This window comes from Trachemys scripta, chromosome 25 (genome assembly GCF_013100865.1).
Source record: "Trachemys scripta elegans isolate TJP31775 chromosome 25, CAS_Tse_1.0, whole genome shotgun sequence".
Taxonomy (NCBI): Eukaryota; Metazoa; Chordata; order Testudines; family Emydidae; genus Trachemys; species Trachemys scripta.
The window spans coordinates 3780855-3798709 of NC_048322.1; the positions used below are offsets into that span (position 1 = coordinate 3780855).

At 54.3% G+C, this 17855-nt stretch overlaps 1 protein-coding gene and 1 long non-coding RNA gene across 3 annotated transcripts in view; one reads left to right on the top strand and one right to left on the bottom strand.

The window, feature by feature from the left end:
• LOC117870001 (zinc finger protein OZF-like) overlaps window positions 1-17855 on the bottom strand; it is an 876360-nt gene that overhangs the window by 395872 nt on the left and 462633 nt on the right. The gene's annotated exons all lie outside the window — the stretch shown is intronic.
• Window positions 2208-3757, top strand: LOC117870097. Its single transcript, XR_004643926.1, has 4 exons — window positions 2208-2300; window positions 2828-2936; window positions 3345-3415; window positions 3633-3757. It is a non-coding gene; the product is annotated as an uncharacterized LOC117870097 (long non-coding RNA).

Consider the following 17855-nt stretch of genomic DNA (forward strand, 5'->3'; position numbering starts at 1 on the left):
CAATGGATTCTGAAAGGTAATTGGTTACTGCACATTTCTTAAACAGATTAAAATACTTCATAAATGGAACTATGTTAAAAGTTTTCATGTACAAAATGGCGGCATTCACAGTAGTAAAACAGAAAAAGGAAACTGTATTACCATGCATGTAATATGTGTTAATATGTTTTTCCTAGTCAAATTTGTAATGACTGACAAACACACAGAGAGACTGGAGGCCAAAGTGAGAAACATAAAATTGTATGGCTCCTCATTTCATTGCCTGAAACCGAGAAACTGGTTAAGTGATGAGGTACATTTAAGTAACACTAAACATGTATTTGTTAATGGGATTAACTCATCAAATATTATTGAAATTGTGCCTTTTCTTTCATCACGCGTTGTAGGTTATTGATGCATATTTGAGCTGTGTGGTCGAGAAAGCAGATGGAAAGGTAGGCTACTTACTGTGATGATACATGAAAGTATACATTGATTCAGTAAGTAAACAGTCACGTGAATATGTGGCACAACATATTCAAGACCAAATATCCTTGAAATATCAAAATAAACCTGAAATTGCAACATTTCTGTATATTTACTGCTGCCAAACATTTACTGAAATGTATTTGGAAGTGCATATCGGACATACAATCCAGGGCCACATTAGTTTTGCTGTACAGTTCAGTGGGTCCATTAATTGAACACAAATATGCGAACAGCTTAGTTGGTTTTTACATCAAGTAAGACAGAACACATTGATTACAAATCTTTTTGTTTTTATAGAACTCTCTTATATATACATATCTGATTTGTAACACTAAAGATCCCTTGCATGTCTGTCTATATTAAATTCATTATGTTCTTCATGTGCCACAATTATTAATGCATTAATAACTTTGTTGAATGTCAACAGGTACAAGCCATCTCATCAGTAGTTTCTACTGTCATTCTGTCAGGCAGAGCTCCACAAATTAAAGTGAAGGTAAATGCTAATACACTTTCATACATAGCATGAGCAAAGCACAATTTCATTAATTGAGTTAAACACAGTGTGAAACAGCAAATACAATGGTGTGTTTGATGTGGAGGAGTAGTCTAATAACAATGCATGTAATGAAACTGGGAAATACAGTATAATGTACATTTCATTGTTTGCTTCACTGGAAACTATAATTGCATTTCTAATTATTTATTTTTAATAAATACAGAGTGAATTACTTCAAAATGATATATTATTGCTTCCTTACCACACACCAGGTCATTGGGTTCTTGCGGTAAGATGTTTTGTATTGCAGTTGTGGATTATGGTCAATAAATGTTATAATAAATGAGAGATTTGTAACCCAACTATGGTAGCAGTGATATAATTTCCCGGGTTGCGGGTTTTCAGTGAGTTCAGCGCATGCAAAGGAAAGTGGAATGTGAATGTTAAAAATAAAATACTACTGTCAAGTTTTGTTGTGAGTGTAACTTGGAAGAATACATTCTGTAATGAATTGATCAATGATTTCACAATATGCTTTTCTCTTCTGTGTTACTGAGACATTATCAAAAATCATTATGCAATGAACATATTTTCGTTTGTAAATCATTATAAAATGTTTGAAATAATCACATTACCAATATAATTTGTGAATATATTTAAACTCACAGATAGCCTCGATGAAAAAAAAAGAATTGTTAATAATTGACCCCTTGTGTGATGAGATGAGATATGAAAGAACATGCCTGAGGAATTGGAGGTGATTTATTAGATACTTACTGTTACAGTGGACATTAACTGTTCCATTGAAATTTTTTTGAAGGGAATGTAACAATTGTGAGACTAATATCTTCCTAGTAGCTACAAATAAAAATTGAAACAGCATGTACTTGTAGTGAATATGCCTAGTAATGGACTTTGAGTGAACTTGTGTGATTTGACTCTGGGGAACGACTTAACAGAAAGTGGACATGAAACAGTAGCATGTTATATGATTGAGAATGTATTATCATCAACATGGGGCACAGCAAATCAGGTGATACATTGTGTAAGAGTGATTCAATAATATGAAAGCAAGTGTGTATATATGTGAGCAATAAGTAATTTCCATAATTAATTAAAAAGAGAGAGAATGGATTTTTATCTATGTCCAGAAACCGGAGGGGGAAAAAAGGGAAAGCAAAGCTCATTTATGCAGTCTGCTAATGTAATCTCTAAAAATTTCAGAAACTTCAACAAACGATTAACTGGAAAATCCTCATCTGATTGGAAGAGTAAAATTGTTCATCATCCCAGACAAAGTGATGGCCACAACTGCGGACCACTCATCTTAAAGGTATTGAATAACAAATTGCCATTATTATTTGTTATGTTTGTGTAATTATCCAGGGTGAAAGTAAATGCCGGAGATTACCAGTGGGCACTGCACCAGCGTCCTTGCCAAGGTGTGTGGGGTGGGCTTTGACCCCCAGAAGGGATGGGGTCTCCAGCGGAAGGTGCGGTGCTGGGGGGCCAGATTCCACCAGCCAGCCCTTCCTCACAGCTGCTGCTGCAGTGGCCAGGAGAACCAGGCCCTTATAAATCGCCGGAACCCAGGGCACATTTTGCTCCCCCACTGTTGGCAGCCCTGCCAGGAGCATCCAACAGCATTGCCGGACCCTATGGCAGGGCCGCTGATGCAGGGGGGCGGGGGAGGGTGCTAAAGTGGGCAGCAACATTAAAGCATAAAGCACTACCACAGCGGAAGTGTAATGTCAGCCGTGTAAGGGCCGGTACAAGTTGCTAGGTCTTACCAGTATGCTGAACCGGCCCACTTTTACCTCTGGTAATTATGATGTTTATTCTAAATATCAGTGTTGTTAGTTTGCAGAAGCATATTTGGAGCACAAAGACATAAGTATGGTAGAAACAACACAAGAGGCTAATATTGCGTTTAGAAGACATATAGCAATTCTTCTAATGAAGGAGTCAGGTAATTACTTTCTACCATGTACTGTTGTCTCATTAGGCACATGTGAAGATAACATGAAGAGTGGACTTATGTCACATAGCAGACAGTTATCTTAATACCCTTAAAGTGGGATATCTCTCAGGTTTGGTTCTGTAATGGTGACTATGAACCAATAATATCCTTAAGTACACAAAAATTTGAATCAGGTGAATGATGATTGCTATTGATCGGCCAGCTAAATGAAATTGGCATTTTTAGATACAGGGGCAGTAAACTAAAAATTTGAGAAAATATGAGTCACAAAAATGGAAAAGACACGTTCAAACCATTGACTGGATTAAAATACTGACATTAATTAATAAATGAAGATTTGCATTTTCAGTTTTGGTCATAATGTATTCATTTCATAACGATATATATATTTTTAAGAAAACGTGGAAGACTACTGCATATACTGCAACCTCGTCAACTGTGAAAAGGAAAGTGAGGATTGCACGATGGTAAGAAACATAGAATTATATGATAAATAAATGCCATAAACTGCCGAAGGATCATGATTCTTGTAAAAAATCCACATCAGTAAACATTTTCTTCATGCTGATAGGCATACATATGTTAGGTAATGCTGACATGTAGAAGGAATAGCATGAGTGAAGGAAAAGTATGTGTAACATTATAACCTCTGTGAATTCATTTCTTAATTGTTACTTATCAAAGGTACAGTGTGATTCTTGCAAGAGATGGGCACATATGCCCTGCATTACAGAAGGATCCAATCAAGACTACCTGACTGATGCCAAGAAAGAGTACAACTGCAAGAAATGTGCATAGTTCACTTCTTTACCCCCCCCAAAAATTTGTTTAAATGCCTCTTGTTCAAAACATAATGCAACCAAAAGACATTTTTCATGTATATACCAGATTATAATAAATGTTTTTTACTTTAAAAAATTGTTCTCTGTATTTGTGTCCATGTATATGATGCAAATTGGAAGAGTAAAGTAAAAAAAATCCCTTTTCACGGATTCACACACAAAACAGTGAAACAGCATGCCTCAATCATGCAATAGATCAATTTGGCACATTAGCCAGGAGGAAGAAGAGTGTTTTCAACCACAAACCCCATCCCTCCCGTTTTGCAACCATTCCCCAGAGGAAGCAGACCGGGAGTGTTTTTGACCACAAACCCCATCCCTCCCGTTTTGCAACCATCCCCCAGAGGAAGCAGACCGGGAGTGTTTTCCACCACTGTAGTAGTTCCGGGGTGGGGCTCGTCCCTTCCTGGGGCGCCTGAAAGTCAGGCCGCCCCGCTACAAAGCAAATAACAGTTAGGGCCCCGACCTTTGGGTAGGGGCTAAGCACACAATTGACAGTTCAGGGCTCAGGCCCCTATGCAGGGACTGAGCACACAATGAACAGTTCAGGGCTCAGGCCCCTATGCAGGGACTGAGCACACAATGAACAGCTCCGGCCCTGGGTCAGGGCGGGGCAGCACACCAATAGTCAGTAAGTGGCCCAGGCCTTGTAGCAGGGGCTGGGTCAGTTTGGGTTAGCCCAGGCCCTAGGTCAGGGCGGGGCAGCCAACAGATAGTCTGTCAGGGGCCCAGGCCCCTTGGACAAGGAGGAGGAGAGACTGCCACCCGGCGCGGGGTGGCAGGGGGGAACACAGGCCCACCCACTCCACTGTGTTCCAGCCTGGGGCCCTATCCGCAGCAGTCCGTCTGCCGCGCAGTCAGTGGGGATCCTGACCGCAACACACTGACATGGGTTCGGGGTCTGCTATCCCCGGGCCACTTCCCATCTCCTCCTCCATGGGTACCTGCTCCTCCTGAGTTCTGTCTACTGGGTCGCAGATCATGGGCTCCTCCGGGCCCCGAGCACCAGGTAGGTCTGTCGCTCTCTCTGGGCCCTCGGCGGGGGGAAGCTCAGGCCGCTCCTCAGGGGACCGGGCTCTCGGCAGGCTCGGCCAGTCCTCCTCAGGATACCGGGCTCTCGGCAGGCTCGGCCAGTTCTCCTCAGGGTACCGGGCTCTCGGCAGGCTCGGCCAGTCCTTCTCAGGGTACCGGGCTCTCGGCAGGCTCGGCCAGTCCTTCTCAGGGTACCGGGCTCTCGGCAGGCTCAGGTCCGCGGGAGCTCGGGCACCAGCATCTGTCCTCTCCCGCTGCCGGCCAGCTACTGAGCGCTGGGGCCTGGCCTTTATACTTCCTGTCCCGCCCCTTGACTTCCAGGGGGCGGGGACAGGCCGCGGTGGCTCCGCCCACTCTGGCGGCTTTTCTGGCTCATCGCTTCCTGGGGTGCCTAGAAGCCAGGCCGCCCCGCTACACGGCCCCCCCCTCAAGGCTGGCTCCCGGGTACCGGGGCCAGACCCTTCCATACCTCCTAGGCGGGAAAGGAAGTCGGCGTTTGCGTGGTCTCTCCCAGCCCGATGGCGAACGGTGAAGGCATAAGGTTGCAGCGCTAAGTACCACCGCTGCAGCCGCATATTATGGTCCTTCATGCGGGCCAACCACTGGAGAGCAGAGTGGTCGGTGACCAAGATGAAAGGGGCTCCCAGGAGATACTACTGCAGGGCATCACAAGCCCACTTCGCGGCTAGGGCTTCCTTTTCCACCACGGCATAGTTCTTTTCTCGGGGGAAGAGCTTCCGACTGATGTAAAGGACCGGGTGCTCTTCGCCGCCAACCTCTTGGGAGAGGACTGCCCCGAGACCCACCTCCGAAGCGTCGGTTTGCAGGATGAAGGCCTGCTTGAAATCGGGGCTATATAAGACTGGCTCTTGACACAGGCTTGTCTTGAGGGCTTGAAAGGCTTCGTCACACTCACGGGTCCAGACCACTTGCCGGGGGCTTTCCTTCGTTAAGAGTCCCGTCAAGGGGGCTGCGATCGCCGCAAAGTGGGGAATGAAGCGTCGATAATACCCCGCTAGCCCCAGAAACTGGCGTACTTGCCGTTTCGTGGTGGGCGGGGGGCAGGTCGCAATGGCCTGCACCTTGTCCACCAGTGGTTTCACCTGGCCGTGCCCGATAGCGTACCCCAGATACTTAGTTTCTTGTCGGCCGATGCAACACTTCTTCGGGTTGGCCGTTAACCCGGCGGCCCGCAAGGACCTCAGGACGGCGGCAACCTGTTCCAGATGGTTTTCCCACTGCGGGCTGTAAATGACTACGTCGTCCAAATAGGCCGCCGCGTAGTCTTGGTGGGGTTGGAGGAGGCGGTCCATCAGGCGCTGAAACATGGCCGGGGCTCCGTGGAGGCCGAAGGGCATTAGAGTAAACTGGTATAGGCCCGTAGGGGTGGCGAACGCAGTTTTCTCCCTTGAAGTAGGATCCAGGGGGATTTGCCAATACCCCTTGCTGAGGTCCAGGGTCGTGATGTAACGAGCTCCTCCTAACCGAGCCAACAGCTCGTCTATCTGGGGCATGGGGTAGGCATCGAACTTGGAGATGGCGTTCACACGTCTAAAGTCGATGCAGAACCGTTGGGAGCCGTCGGGCTTCGGTACCAACACGATGGGGCTTCGCCACTCGCTGTGCGATGGTTCAATCACGCCCAGGTCCAGCATCGCCCGTACTTCCTCATCCACGGCGCCTCTCCGGTGATAAGGCAAGGGTCTGGTCGCGCCGCGAATCACCACCCCCGGCTCCGTTTGGATCCTATGGTACACCAGGGAGGTGGCTCCTGGTTGGGCAGTGAAGGTGTAACAGAATGCTCGTAGGAGGCACCGGGTTTGCTTGAGTTGTTCCTCCGTCAGGGTCTCCCCAAGTTGGGGTTCCTCAGGGTCCCGGGTATGGGCTACCTGGGGCCCTAGCTCGGGCTCTGGTGGGTAGGGGTTAATCAAAAGCCCTTCTCGTTCCCGCCAGGGCTTGAGCAGGTTGATGTGGTACTGCTGTATCCGCTTCTTCCGGTCGGGCTGGTCGATCTCATATGTAACCGGGCCCACTTTCCGGACCACCTCATATGGTCCTTGCCAGCGAGCCAGAACCTTCGACTCACTGGAGGGGAGAAGGAGTAATACCCGGTCTCCGGGTAAGAAGTCCCGTGCTTGGGCGTCCCGGTTGTAGGCCTGGGCTTGCGTCTCCTGGGCGGCTTTCAAATGCTCTTGGGCCCGGTCTCCAGCCTGCTTAAGACGCTCCTGGAGCTGGATCACATACTTTAAGAGGCCCTGGGCCGGTGAGGGGGTTTGCTCCCAAGTTTCCCTCACTAGGTCCAATAGGCCTCGTGGTCGATGGCCGTAGAGCAGCTCGAACGGCGAGAATTTCGTCGACGACTGGGGGACCTCTCGGACCGCTAGGAGCAAGGGTGGGAGTAGCTGGTCCCATCGGCGAAGGTCCTCCGGGGGGAACTTACGGAGCATGTCTTTTAAGGTCCGGTTAAACCTCTCGACCAGCCTGTCCGTCTGGGGATGATAGACTGACGTTCGCAGTTGCTTGACCCCCAGAAGCTCACACACCTGGCGGAGCAACCGCAACGTAAAGTTTGTCCCTTGATCCGTGAGGATCTCGCGGGGTAGGCCGACACGGGCAAAAATCTTCACTAGCTCATCAGCGATGGTGCGGGCTGTAATGTTCCGGAGGGGAATCGCCTCGGGGAACCGGGTAGCATAGTCTAACATCACCAAGATGTATTGAAACCCTGCACTGCTTTTGGGAAGGGGCCCCACCAGGTCCATGGCCACGCGCTCGAAGGGTGTCTCAATCAGGGGCATCGGGATCAACGGGGCCTTGGGAGTCCGGGCCGGGGCGGCCAACTGGCAGCGCGGGCAGGAATTACAGTAGTTCTTCACCTCCTGGTACACCCCTGGCCAGAAGAAGCGTCCCAAAATCCGGGCCAGGGTTTTCTAGTGACCGAGGTGCCCAGCCGCGGGGACGTCGTGGGCCAACTTCATGACGGACTGTCGATGACGCCGGGGAACGAGGAGTTGGGTTCGGGTCTCCCCCGTGTGGGGGTCCTGCTCGACCCGATACAGGCGGTCTTGCCGCAACTCAAAGTGTGGCCACTGGGCCGCTCGACCGGGGTCGAGGACAGTCCCATTCGCCATGGCCAATTGTTCGTATACTCGCTGCAGTGTGGGGTCGGCCCGTTGGTCCCGGCAGAAGTCCATGGTGGGCGAGGAATCTGTCGCCGCGCCTGGGGGAGCATCCTCTGGTTCTCCGGCCGAGCTGGTTGGCTCGGGGGTTTCCCTCTCCTCTCCTTCACTCTCGGGGGCCTCCCCTTCTAAGGCGGGCACGGCCCGCGGGTCGTCTCCTGCGTGCCGGCGGAGGATTGCTGGAAACTCCGGCCAGTCTCGGCCCAGGATCACGGGGTATGCCAGTCGTGGGGCCAGTCCCACCACCATTGATCGGGTGACCCCCTTGATCGTCAGCTGGGCCTGGGTACTCCGGTAGGGCCGTACGTCCCCATGGATGCACTGCAGGCGAATTTCACCCAATCGGGCGTCAGCCGGGGGGCTGAAGCATTGGTGGACTAGCGTCTGTCCGAAGCCCGAGTCGAGGAGGGCCACCGTCGGATATCCTTCAAGGACCACCGGCACGGTGATCTTAGCCGCCTGGGAAGGACGGGCCCGAGCCTCCCCTGCACAGACCTGGCCAAAGGTACACTCCAGCCCTGGGCAATCCCGCTGGAGGTGGCCGTATTCCCCGCAGGAGAAACAGGGCCCCAGGGTGGCCCACCCCGTCCGGGGCCGGACGCCAGGGGGGGTCCCGGCGGACTTCGGTGGTCTTTTTGCCCTATGGGGGTCGGGATCCGAGCGGGTCGCCCGGGTGCCACCGGGGCCCGAGTCCAACCCTCTGCTTCCCAGGAGGAAATCCGTGAAGCCGCTCGAGCGGGTGTCCCTTTCTTCTCGGGGGTAGGGCGCTCCGCCCCGGGTGGGGCCCCTCGGAGTCCCGGGCCTATCGGCGTGTCAGCCGCGAGGAAGTCCTCCATTAGTGACACGGCAGCGGCCAGGGTCGCTGGTCGGTGGCGGAGGACCCAGGCCCGCCCCCGTGGTGGAAGAACATGGGTGAACTGCTCTAGCAGCACCTGTTCCATTACCTCCTCCGATGTTCAGTGCTCGGGTTGTAACCACCGCTTGCAGGTTTCCCCGAGTTCCTGGGCCACCTGCCGAGGTCGGGCCCCCGTGGGGTAGGTCAGACTCCTAAACCGCTGGCGGAAAGTCTCGGGGCTCACATCCAGGGCATCGAGAATGGCAGCCTTTACTTGGCTGTAGTCTTGGGCGGCTTCCACCGACAGGCCTCGGTAGACCATCTGCACCGTCCCAGTCAGGTATGGGGCTAATATGGAAGCTCATAGCTCCGGGGCCCAACCGGCGACGACGACCACCTGCTCGAATGTGACGAGAAAGGCTTCGGGGTCATCACCGGGTACCATTTTCGTCAGCCGGATCGGGGGGCTGGGCCGCGTAGTCCCAGCTGCGCCTCCAGGCTGTGCCTCTCCGGGTCGGGCCAGCGTCGCTGCGAGTTGTTCCCGCTGGAACTCCTGCTGCTGGGTGACCAGGTCTTGCATGAGCTGGTTCCGCTGAGTTCCAAGCTGCTCCATGAGCTGCTGCTGCTGTTGCAGCTGGGCGGCCTGCTGCTCCCTTTGCTGTTGCAGCTGGGCCGCTTGCTGCCGCTCCTGGGTTTCTGTCACCAGGGCCAAGAGCTAGGACAGATCCATGTCTCGGGAGGGGGATCTTTCTCCCCCCGGCCCCTCTCTCCCCGGAGTCGAGGGTTCGCGCCCACATCCTGGGCGGGTCTCCTGCCTGGCTTGCCACGTGTAGTAGTTCCGGGGTGGGGCTCGTCCCTTCCTGGGGCGCCTGAAAGTCAGGCCTCCCCGCTACAAAGCGAATAACAGTTAGGGCCCCGACCTTTGGGTAGGGGCTAAGCACACAATTGACAGTTCAGGGCTCAGGCCCCTATGCAGGGACTGAGCACACAACGAACAGTTTAGGGTTCAGGCCCCTATGCAGGGACTGAGCACACAATTAACAGCTCCGGCCCTGGGTCAGGGCGGGGCAGCACACCAATAGTCAGTCAGTGGCCCAGGCCTTGTAGCAGGGGCTGGGTCAGTTTGGGTTAGCCCAGGCCCTAGGTCAGGGCGGGGCCCTATCCGCAGCAGTCCGTCTGCCGCGCAGTCAGTGGGGATCCTGACCGCAACACACTGACGTGGGTTCGGGGTCTGCTATCCTCAGGCCACTTCCCATCTCCTCCTCCATGGGTACCTGCTCCTCCTGAGTTCTGTCTGCTGGGTCGCAGATCATGGGCTCCTCTGGGCCCCGAGCACCAGGTAGGTCTGTCGCTCCCTCTGGGCCCTCGGCGGGGGGAAGCTCAGGCCGCTCCTCAGGGGACCGGGCTCTCGGCAGGCTCAGCCAGTCCTCCTCAGGGTACCGGGCTCTTGGCAGGCTCGGTCAGTCCTTCTCAGGGTACCGGGCTCTCGGCAGGCTCAGGTCCGCGGGAGCTCGGGCACCAGCGTCTGTCCTCTCCCGCTGCCGGCCAGCTACTGACCGCTGGGGCCTGGCCTTTATACTTCCTGTCCCACCCCTTGACTTCCGGGGGGCGGGGACAGGCCGCGGTGGCTCCGCCCACTCTGGTGGCTTTTCTGGCTCATCGCTTCCTGGGGCGCCTGGAAGCCAGGCCGCCCCGCTACAACCACAAACCCCATCCCTCCCATTTTGCAACCATCCCCCAGAGGAAGCAGACCGTGAGTGTTTTTGACCACAAACCCCATCCCTCCCGTTTTGCAACCATCCCTGGACCAGTGACAGGTGCATGAGCAGCCCAGTTCTTGGAACTAAGCAAGGAGAAACCAGTGGAAAAAATGAAAAGGGGCCACTGTGGTCTCAACTTGGGCTCAGGGGCACGCTCCATACCCACAAACCCTACCTCCCCTTTCACGAATGCAATGAAAGCGGCCACTCCGGTCAGGAAGCAGATCGGGATCGTTTTTGACCACATACCCCATCCCCTCCTGATTCGCAACCCCATGGACAGGCGGTAGCAAGTTAACAAACAGTTTATCAAACTGCTACGCTGCGTGGCAGAAACCGCTCCCAGTAGCAAAAGGGGAGGGCTGCGTTTTGTGCTGATACAACGGCAGCAGCACCGATAGTAACGTTAACCGGGAGCGAGGGGAGGATGAATGAGGCTGGAAAGGAGCATGCGCAGTAACCGCTGCTGAAACCCTCCCTTCCCTGAGATGAAGAGGGCTGAAGCGATCTCCGGGGCTCGCTGGGAGGTGTAGTTCCTGACGCTTCCGGGAGCGGAAGTGACATAGGAGGGGGAGGGGGAGGGGGAGGACGAGCCCGAGACCGATTGCGGAGGCGCGCGGGGCGCTGCGGCTCTGCCTGGCTCGTGCGGAGCTGTTGGAGCCTCTCCCGGGGCCGGAAAAGGGTTTTGTGCCGCTCGAGCTCTGGGCATGCGCAGATCGGGGGCAAGTCCCGCATGCGCAGAGGCAGCGCTCCCCCGCTGCTGCTCCCTGGCGCTGCGGGGCCGGGCTGAGCAGGAGGGTCTGTGCCGGGGAGACCCATTAACCCCCCCGTGCCCGGCCCGCGCCCTGCTCCCGCTGGGGCCGCCCCAGGCTCTGCCCGCCCCGCTGCGGCGCTGCAGCCTCCAGGTACCGGAGCGAGCCCCGGGGGCGGGGCCGGGCGGTGACTCTGCCCCAGTGTCCGTGGGGGGGACCCGGCATCTCGCAGCGCCGGGATCTGCTCCCTGGGGGCAGCGCCCGCGGGGGGCTCGGAGCTGCTGTCCCCGCAGGAGCCCAACGCCCCCGTGCCCGGCCGGGCTCTGCCCTGGGGCACCACGGGGGAGAACCAGCCCCCACTGGGGTCCCTGCGTGGGGCCGGGCGGGGGGGGGAGACCTGGGAAATGGGCGGATGGAAAATGTCTGTGTAGCCCGGACATGGCCGGGGACGGAGAAGAGTCGGTGACCCCCTCGGATTTACCGCTGCCCCCTCCCGTGGGGACCCCCCATCCTCTCCAGCCCTGCCCCCCTTCTCCCGAGAGAGCAACGAGCAACATCCAGGGTGACCCCCCCCTTTCCTCTCAAATCCCCGATAAGGTCTCTGTTCTCCTCCCCCGATTGTGCCCCATTTTCCCTCCACTTCGCCAATGGCCAGTGTTCAAATCGCAGGTTTGGGGTGACTTCTGCCCCCCATTTTTTGCTGCAGTGATTTGTCCTTGTTTAGGAGGGAAATCGATCTCCTGAGTGATTTCTGAAATGGGCAGAGGCTGGGAGAGCCCTGAGACAGGGATACGCTGGGCTGGGTTGGGGGGCCACTCTCTGCTGGCAACAGGGCATGGAAAGGCCCAGGAAGGGAAGGGAGGAGCAAACGGCCCCCATGGAGACGGCCCAGCCCCAGGTTTCCCAGTCCCACCTACTTCCCCTCCCCCACCCTGCGTAACTCAGCAGCCCCACTTCCCTCCCCTCTGCTAGTCACATTCCCAGACCCCATAGCCAGCCCCTCCCCACATCCAGTGACCTTCTGACTCCAGCCCCACTCCTTTCCCCTGTGAAAGCCACATCACCCAGGGCTCCCTCCTGGCCCTGTGAATGTGAGGCAAGAAGAATCCGTCCCATTCTGTTGTTGATTGAATATCACTGTATAATCCCCTCAAATTTCCCCTCTTTTCTCTTGAACTGTTGAATGGTGACATAAAATCTCCCAGATGTTGGTGCTTCTCTCTTATATTGGCAAATATTTAGTTTGTGCCCCATTTTCTTCTCAGGTCTGAAATTCTGATATCAAATTCTTGAAAATCTTCCCGCTTTTCTCCCCGGGTGTCTGACTGAGATCAAGGTTCTTATGGTCCTGAGCGTGGCCCAGGCCTTGCCTGAGATCAGGTGCCCCAGTGTGCCGGGCACTGCACAAACCCTGACCGAGTTTGGGGCACTCGTGCCAGGAACTGCACAGACCCCTACAGAGAGCAGGGACCTTGTTGTGGCGGGTGCTACAGTGACCCTGACTGAGCTCCAGGCCCCTGTTGTGCTAGGCCCTACATCAACACGAAGTGAAATCAGGTTCCCATTGTGCCAGGTGCTGCAGAGATGGCAAACAAAATCAGGGACCTTGTTGTTCCTGGAGCCACCAAGACCCCGAGCGAGATCTGGGCCCCGTTCCACCGGGCGTCGCCGAGACCCCGAGTGAGATCTGGGCCCCGTTCTGCCGGGCGCCGCCGAGACCCCGAGCGAGATCTGGGCCCCCATTGTGCCGGGTAAAACTGAGACCTAGACCGAGATCACGGCTCTCCTTGTGCCAGGCAGTGCAAGACAAGCCCAGATTGCTGCCTCCATTGTGCTGGGCCTGGCACTGCACTGACCCCGACCGAGATCACGCCCCGCCACTGTACTGGGCACTGCACAGTCCCTGACAGAGATCCTGGCCCCACATTTTGCCAGGCGCTGCAGGGACCCCAAACAAAATCAGGGATCCAGTAATGCCGGGAGTTGCAGAGCCCCCAACTGAGATCAGGCCCCATGTTGTGCAGGACTCTGCACAGACACTGACCAAAATCAGGGTCCCCATTGTGACAGGTGCTGAACAGATACCAAGAATATGTCTACACCGCCATTAAAAACCCCAGCTGGCCCATGGCAGCTGACACAGGGCTCAGGTGAAGGGGCTGTTTAATTGCAGTGTAGACGTCTGGGCTCGGGCTGGAGCCAGGCTGTAGGACCCTGCGAGGTGGGAGGGTGCCGGACATTTGGCTCCAGCCCAAGCTGGAACAGGGAGGGAGGGATAGCTCAGTGGTTTCAGCATTGGCCTGCTAAACCCAGGGTTGTGAGTTCAGTCGTTGAGGTGGCCACTTAGGGATCTGGGGCAAAATCAGTACTTGGTCCTCCTAGTGAAGGCAGGGGGCTGGACTTGATGACCTATCAAGGTCCCTTCCAGTTCTAGGAGATAGGATAGGATATCTACAGCCCCACAGCCTGAGCCGTGTGAGCCCAAGTCAGCAGGCATGGGCCAGCCGCCTGTGTCTAATTGCAGTGTAGACATGCCCACAGTGACAGTCCTTGCCACAAAAAGCTCAAAGGCTAAATAGGCCAATGGTGGGAGGTGTCTCTCCATTTTACAGAGGGGGAAACTGAAGCTCAGAGAGTGGAAGTACAGTAATTTGCTCAAGTTTGCATGGAGAATTTGGGGCAGAGCTGGGAACTGAACCCAGATTATTTGAATTCTGGCCTCTCCCCTTAATCCCAAGCCCAGCGTGTGCGTGTACAGCGTTGTTTTGGGCTGTGTTTGCCTTGTATTGACTTCCAAGGGAGCCTGTGGAATTTCCCTCATTGGAGGTTTCTAAGACCAGGTTAGAGGTACACCAGTCTGGGAATGTCTAGGGATACTTGGTCCTACCTCAGCACAGGAGGCTTGAGGAGACGACCTCTCAAGATCCCTTCCATGCATACATTGAAATCATTCTCTTTTGTGCTGTCGTGTTCTACGCTGAGCTGTTTTGCATGGTGCCATTTGGAACTGTGATCGCCCCATGCTGTGCTGCATAGTTTTATGGTGCATTGTTTTGCCTCAGCTTGTTTGGTGTTGGTTTGAGTTGAGCTCTTTTGCGTAGTGTACTTTTGTCCTAAGGTGTGTTAGTTTTCATTGTGTTGCTTTCTTCTCCTTTGTATTGTGTCATTTTATGCTGTGGAGTGTAGTTTTTTCGTTTTTGTTGTTTTTCTGAATTTCCTGACATTATGTTGTGGTGGGGTTTTTTCTGTATGTTGTGTTTTTATACGTATACATCATAGAAATGTAGGGCTGGACAGGACCTCAACTTGTCATCAAGTCCAGCTCTCCCTGCCAAGGCAAGACCAAGTATATATAGATTATCTCTGACAGAGGTTTGTCCTACCTGTTCTTAAAAACTTCCAAGGAACGAGACTCCCCAGACACCCTTGTAAGACTATTCCAGAGTGTAACAACCTTAGCTCTGGGGACACCACACAGATTTGAGTGGTGAGCAGCTCTGGAGAGAGGAGACCCCAGTGAGTGGGCAGCTGGGTAAAGAGACTAATGTTGGGAGGAGAAACATTGACATGTCCAAGGTCACCCAGGTTGTCCGTGACAGAGCTAGAAATAGATCCCAGTTCTAGTGCCACCGTACTGCTGTTTTGGGCACTGAAGGTCTCTGCCACACTGGTGTTTTAGGCACTGATGCAGAGGTGGGCAAACTATGGGTGGGACCCTCCTCCCTGGTCCCTGAGCTCCTGGCCCGGGAGGCTAGCCCCGTCCCGTCCCCTGCTGCTCCCCCTGTCCCGCAGCGTCAGCTCACTACGCTGCCGGCGCAGTGCTCTAGGTAGTGGGGCTGTGAGCTCTTGCCGGGCAGCGCAGCTGCAGAGCTGCGGCCTGACTCAGTGCTCTGTGCTGCGCGGTGGCATGGAAGGCTCCAGCCAGGCGGCGCCGCTGCCTGTCCTGGTGCTCTGGGTAGCGTGGCTGTAGAGCCGCCAGCCGCTGGTGCTCCAGGCAGCCCGGTAAGGGGGCAGGGAGCAGGGGGGGTTGGATAGAGGGCAGGGGAGTTCGGGGTGGTGGTCAGTTGGCGGGGGTGTGGATAGGGTTTGGGGCGGTCAGAGGGTGGGGAATGGGGGGCAGTCAGGAAGGAGGGGGGGTTGGATGGGGTGGCATGGGGCAGTCAGGAGCAGGGGTTCTGGAGGCGGTCAGGGGACAGGGAGAAGGGGGGGTTGGATAGAGGGCAGGGGAGTTTCGGGTGGCGGTCAGGGGGCAGGGATGTGGATAGGGGTCGGAGCGGTCAGAGGGCGGGGAACAAGGGATTGAATGGGGGTAGGAGTCCTTGGGGGGGCAGTCAGAAAAGAGGGGGGGTTGGATGGGGTGGCGGGGCGCAGTCAGCAGCAGGGGTTCCAGGGGCAGACAGGGAGAATGGGTGGTTGGATGGGGAAGGGGTCCCGTGTGGGGCAATCAGGAATGAGAGGAAGGATTGGATGGGGCGGCGGGGGGGCAGTCAGGGGTGGGGAGTCCGGAGGCTGTCAGGGGACAGGGAGCGCGAGGGTTGGATGGAGCAGGGGTCCCGGGGAGGGGGGCGTCAGGGGACGAGAAGTGGGGGAGGGGGTCGGGGGGGGGCTGGGCCACGCTTGGCTGTTTGGGGAGTCACAGCCGGCCCTCCATACAATTTCGGAAGCCCAATGTGGCCCTCAGGCCAAAAAGTTTGCCTGCCCCTGCACTGGTGCAAACCCTTAGTGTAGACAGAATTTACACTAGTGCACTCTGATTGGCACTGGTGCACCATGTCCCAGTTCGAAGGTTTGGGGTGCGGGGGGACAGTGACCTCACTGAGGCCTGGGGCTGACTGAACAGTGCAGCTGGTAACGGAGGGGCAGCAGTGAGAGCTGGAGGTGTGAGCCAGGAGCACAGGACTGGACACTGACTTTTCCTGACCCAGGACACACACCCCCAGCTGTGTGCAGGGACGGCAGCTGAGCTGCCCTGCCAAGACAGCCTGTGCCTCCATTGGCAAACCACCTCTTCCTGCAGCCTAATACAATGGGGTCTGGGGACCTTTCCAGGCTGCAGGTGTCGGGGCTCTGGAGTTACTGGGATGTGTTCCGGGGTCTGTCACTGACCTGCTTGGTGACCTTGGGGAAGTTACAGCCCCTCTTTATTTTCCTCTTACCCACTGTCTACTTGGATTGTGATCTCTTTGGGGCAAGGACTGTCCCTCTCTTTTTGTGCAGTGTCCAGCACAATGGGATGCTGATCTCAGTCAGGTTCTCTCTCATGCGCAGCACGATGGGGACCTGATCTCCACCAGTGTCTGCAACGCAAGGCACAGTTCATAGACTCCCAGACTTTAAGGCCAGAAGGGAAAATCATGATCATCTAGTCTGACCTCCTGCACAACACAGACCAGAGAACCTCACTCACCCACTCCTGTAATAGCCCCCTAACCTCTGGCTGAGTTAACAAAGTCCTCAAATCGTTATTTAAAGACTTCAAGTTACAAATAAATCCACCATTTACACTAGTTTAAACCTGCAAATGACCCATGCCATGCCCCATGCTGCAGAGGAAGGCAAAAAAAACCCAGGATCTCTGCCAATCTGAGTTTGGGCAAAATTCCTTCCCATCCCCAAATATGGCAATCAGTTAGACCCTGAGCACGTGGGCAAGATCCAGCAGCCAGACACCTGGGAAAGAATTCTCTGTAGTAATTCAGAGCCCTCCCCATCTAGTGTCCCATCACCGGCCTTTGGAGATATTTGCTGCTAGCAGTTGCAGACTGACTACATGCCATTGTAGGCAGTCCCATCATATCATCTCCTCCATGAAGGTATCGAGCTCATTCTTGAAGCCAGTTAGGTTTTTTGCCCCCAGTGCTCCCTTTGGAAAGCTGTTCCAGAACTTCACTTTGGTTAGAAACCTTTGCCTAATTTCAAGCCAAAACTTGTGGATGGCCAATATCCATTTGTTCTAGTGCCAACACTGGTGCTTAACCTAAATAACTCCTCTCCTTCCCTGGTATTTATCCTTCTGATGTATTTGTAGAGAGCGATCATATCTCCCCTCAGCCTTCTTTTGGTTAGGCTAAACAAGTCAAGCTCTTTGAGTCTCTTCTTATATGGCAGATTTTCCATACCTCGGATCATCCTAGTAGCCCTTCTCTGCACCTGTTCCAGTTTGAATTCATCCTTCTTACATATGGGAGAACAGAATGGCCCACAGTATTTCAGATGAGGTCTCATCAGTGCCTTGTATAACAGTACTAACCCTTCCCTGGGTCTACCGAAAATACCTCGCCTGATGCAACCTAGGACTGCATTCACCTATTTCACGGCCGCATCACACTGGGGGCCCCGGGGTCTGATAGTTTGGGATGTTCCTTTTCCCATAGTCAGTTCTTTCCCTTTATTGTTTTACCCCCACCTATGCCCGATGCCACTCTCTTCTTAACTTGCTTTGGTTATTTCAGTTCCAGTTTTTAAATGGGATCTAATAATTGCAAAGCTGAAAACGATACCTAGTGA